This window comes from Chrysochloris asiatica, unplaced genomic scaffold (assembly GCF_000296735.1).
Source record: "Chrysochloris asiatica unplaced genomic scaffold, ChrAsi1.0 scaffold00015, whole genome shotgun sequence".
NCBI lineage: Eukaryota > Metazoa > Chordata > Mammalia > Afrosoricida > Chrysochloridae > Chrysochloris > Chrysochloris asiatica.
This window is the reverse complement of record NW_006408533.1, coordinates 12,726,847-12,731,661: the sequence shown is the minus strand read 5'-3', so window position 1 is coordinate 12,731,661 and position 4,815 is coordinate 12,726,847. Positions and strand designations below refer to the sequence as shown.

Sequence of the window (4,815 nt, the reverse complement as noted above, 5' to 3'; positions counted from 1 at the left end):
AACTACCAGCTGCTCCACGGGAGAAAGATGAGGCATTCTGCTCCTGTAAAGATTTACAGCCTCGGAAACCCTGTACAGCTCCACGGGAGAAAGATGAGGCATTCTGCTCCTGTAAAGATTTACAGCCTCGGAAACCCTGTACAGGGTCGCTATGGGTCAGAACCGACTCAACGGCACTTAACAACAACAATAAGACTAAGACAAGTGTGTTACTGAGAGAATTTGTAATTATCCACTGGTTGCAAAATCATGTGTAAACATGTTTTGTTTGGAATTTGTTGTTGTTAAGTGCTGTCGAGTCGGTTCCGACCCATAGCGACCCAATAAGCCCTGCATTATGAGCTGAAACCCCCATAGCAATACATTTTTGCTTAGTCTCGTACATATGTATAATAGCTTAATCAAATAATTCAAACATTTTTCTTATATGCCATCAAATAGTCTCATCTGCCTTGGTTGGCATGAAGTTTTAAGTGTATAGTCAAAGCCCTATTTAATCTTTAGTAAGGAAATTGAATATGGCTTTGTTGGTTCCCATTCTGGCATCTTTTGGAACTTTTTGGAGTTAAAAACCATACTATTAAAAATACAACATAGTCTATAGATGAACAGATAAACAAAAGGTGGTGCCTATAAATACAATGAAATACTGTTCAGGAGAAATGAGGTCTTGATACCTGCTGCAGTATAGATGGAACTGAAAAACATACTAAACTAAATAGGTCGATCACAAAAGGACAAATATTGTATGGCCTCACTTATATAAAAAGACAAGCAAAAGCAAATGAATAGAAAACAAAAATTATAAGCGGCAACCAGGAGTAAGAGACAAAGGAAAGAGAGGGTTAACAATGATGGAAAAATAGCACTAAGGAATGGTAAGGTTACACAGCTGATAATTATAACTTCTGTCACTAAGTTGTACAGCTGTAAAAAGTTGAATTGGCAAGAATTGTGTGATGAATATATCACAACATCCAAAAAAAAAAAGTGGGGGGAGGGATCTGGAGGGAGTGCCTACTTAGACTGCTTATGTACAACCAAACACCTCATGGAATTTGATTCCTTGGTTTGAAGTTTAGGGTCATGGTTTCAAGGGACATCTCAGTTAATTGGCTTAATAACTATTTTAGTATTTTGTTCTACCTCCTAGTTTGTTGCATAGTGCCTGGAGTTTAAAAACTTGCAAGTGGTCAGCCAAGGCACATTTGGTCTCTATTCACCTGGAGCAACAGAGGAAGAAGGATAGTTAGGAATAGGAGGGAGGATATAAAATTTATGGCTGTTTTCTTTCATGATAACTGCCTTCTTAATCATGAGATCAGAAGAACCAGATGACGCCCTGTCACCATAACTGAACATTTTGATCAAAGATTTCATAGATGAGTCTTGATCAAAGGGGAAAAATTGCAGATCGGAATTTTCATTAATGTCGCTAAGTTGTACTGTTGAATTGGTACATGTTTTGCTCTGTATATTCGCAACAACATGATTTTAAAAATAATGCATATGCTTTCCAAGGATTGATTTTCAAAGACAATACCAAAACACATTATACTTTTGCCTCCGATATTGACATGCTGATATCTAATACTTTATACTTGAAAAGTACTTCACCCTAGAATATCTCTGGATTTTCACAACAAATCTGTATGGTAGGCAGAGCAGATGGCATTATTACTGTTTTATAAAGTGCGTAAAAAAAGAGGAATGGTGTTCACCTAAGGTCCCTTAGACTGATATTTTTAGTTAACCATTTAACAGGTACCTAAAAGGAGCTCTGGTAGCGTAGTGGTTACGAATTGGGCTGCGAACCTTAAGGTCAGCAGTTCGAAACTACCAGCCGCTCCACGGGAGAAAGATGAGGCTTTCTACTCCCGTAAAGATTTACACCCTCGGAAACCCCGTACAGGGTCGCTATGGGTCGGAACCAACTCGACGGCACTTAACAACAACAACACTTCCTCAGTATCAGGAACACTGGTGTGGTGCTATGGGTTAATGCACTGAGCTACAAAGTCGGCTTGAACGGCAAGGTTTGCGATTCAAGCTCACCAGGCACTCCTCAGAAACCCTATACAGGGTTACTGTGGGTCGAAACCAACTCGACTGCACTTAACAACAACAACTCTGTATCAGGAGTAAGTGTGCTAGCTGTTTTATTTGAGGTTGTTGTTGTTAAGTACCATCAAGTTGGTTCTGACTCATGGTGACCCTGCATAGAGTTTACGAGGAGCGACTGGTGAATTTGAATCGCCAAGCTTGCAGTTAAAACTAACCTTTCAGTCCTGTGCATTATCCCACAGCACCACACCAGGATGCCTAGCTGTTTCTTAGGCATCCATTAATATTACTTAATCTTTGTAGCAGCCTATAAAGTCACTGGCAAGGCAGTTTCAGGGAAGTTACATAATCTGTGTAAGGTCTTGTAGCTGGTCAGCAGAGCCCAGTTGGTCTAAAGCTCATGGGTACCTAGTCTTCAGACTGTGCCCTCATTACAGTGTTCAGATTGATATGGTCTATTTGTATAGCCATGTACGACCCATGTTTGGATTTTATTCCTCAGAGCATCTAAGTTGGAACAGGTCAAAGCCAATGCCAATTTGATTTGTTGGCTCCAGTCTTCACGTCATGTACACTTTAATAATGAAACGAATGTGCTAAGTATTTATGTTTCATGGTAATTGAGCAGTTTCAACTAGGAAGAATATATAAAATGAGGAAATTAAAATATTTAAATTCAACAGTTATTTTTAGAGCTCCAGTATCATCTGCTAAGGGGTTGTGATTGGTACTTTCATATATGGTATTTAATACGATTTCTACGTCTCTGGTGGTCGTAATTATTGCTTACTTACAGATATGTAAAATGTGCTGGACTGCAAAGTCGACTTGAACCACAAGGTCAGCAGTTCAAGCTCACCAGCTGTTCCTCACAAACCCTTTACAGGGTCACTATGGGTCGGAATTGACTCAACGACACTTAACAACAACAACAGCAAACTGAGGCTCAGAAAGAATTTGCAGAAGAGCACACTAAAAATTTTTAAAAGCTGGGTATGAACTGGGTTCTTTATATATATTACTCTATCTGTCTGTGTTAATGCCCCAGTGTGTACAGCATGTTCTTTTGCTGTTGTGACCACTCTGCTGTTCATTACCACCTACCCTCTCAGCCCAATGCCTGTCTTGTCATTTGCATACCCTCACTTGAGTATTTCAGATAATTTAGGCATCGACCCAGAAAGCATTTCCTGAATTGTAACTGGAATTGTCTATGGGAAATCATGCATCTAAAGAAGGTATTATATTAGGCAGTCATTAACATCTTGTTTGGGAACCTCTGCTTTTCAGAATTAATTTCACAGAAAGCGATGGTGTTATCTATCAAGCATTTCTGAGAAATAAATACAAGAGATGGTACATGTAGTTCAAATCAGGACAACTCATTACATCTGCAATGGGTATTTAAGGAGTTCTGAGGTAATTGAACATGGTAACTGTGTTGTTTCTGAGGGGTTTCACTGACACTGGTTTTGTTTGTGTTTTGCCTGAGCCCATAATTGCAGAAATATTCTCCCATGGTGATTAGATCCCAGTTTAAAATAGACTGTTTCATTAAAGGTAAGAGCTATAATGAGACCAGGGAGGACCCAAGCTGTGTACTTTAAAGATAGTAATGCCTTCTTAGCTAGCAGTTTGACCATGTGAGCACATCATGGTGTGAGCTGAAGTCTTCAACTTAAGTTCTACTTGAATTGCAAGGAAAAGAAAAAGATTGAATTACATTATCTTCTACGCCCCTACTACCTTTAACATTCTATGATTCTTTGGATTATTCACCAAATGAAGGCTCAAAAATTGATTCTGCTTTCACACTGAGAGGGAAGAATGCCCACAATTGAATACAAGATTAGAAACTGTGGAGAGGAAATAGTTGTCTTGAGTGAGTACTTTTATTGGCAATCAGCCTTGTACTACTGGACAGGAAATTAAGTTCTTGCCTGGGTCATTAATCATCGTGCTGATTTGAAAATTGGCAGTGGGGGAGGTGGCTATATTTGAGGAGACAGGAAGGAGTGGGTGGAAAGAGCTCTCTTAAAAGCTTACCCGCTGGAGTGGACATTAGCCGGCAAAAGATAAAGTGGTATCAGCCACCCCTTTCTGTTGTAAGTCTCTGATAATTTGGGACTCTTCTGTTAGTCCCCACACATTGCATACCCAAACCTGGTTCCCTCTTCTACCAAAAGACGGGAACAGAGGAACAGGCAGAGATAGGCTAATGGAGTCAAATGTCCCTCGTTAGCTCAAGAGAGCTGTTAGAAGCTGGGAAGACCACAAAATTGGAATGTCCTTAACTTTTGTCAAAGTTAATGACAAGAAGAGCATTAAAAAAAAAAAAAAAAACATGAAAAGCATGGGTAATAAGGGTATACCATGTGGAGCATCTATGCCCTTGGAATGACTATTTTTCATCTTTACCATCTCCTATCTCCCTTCTTAAAACATTTACTGATGAAGATCAAAGAGCACAGCCTTCGGTATGGATTATAACTCAATGTAAAGAAAACAAAAATCCTCACCACTGGACCAATAAACAACATTCTTATCTACAGAGAATAGATTGAAGTTGTCAAGGACCTTATTCTTGGATCAACTATCAACACTCACGGAAGCAAGAAATCAAATGACATATTGTATTAGGCAAATCTGCTGCACAAGACCTTTTTAAAGTATTGAAGAGCAAAGATGTCAGATGAGGACTAAGGTATGCCTGACCCAAGCCATGGTTTTTCAATAACCTCATATGCATGC

The 4,815-nt window shown here is 39.4% G+C and overlaps 1 protein-coding gene across 2 annotated transcripts in view; it reads left to right on the top strand.

Annotated features, from left to right (window-relative positions):
• Positions 1-4,815, top strand: part of GAREM (GRB2 associated, regulator of MAPK1) — a 248,827-nt gene that overhangs the window by 174,802 nt on the left and 69,210 nt on the right. The window lies entirely within an intron of this gene.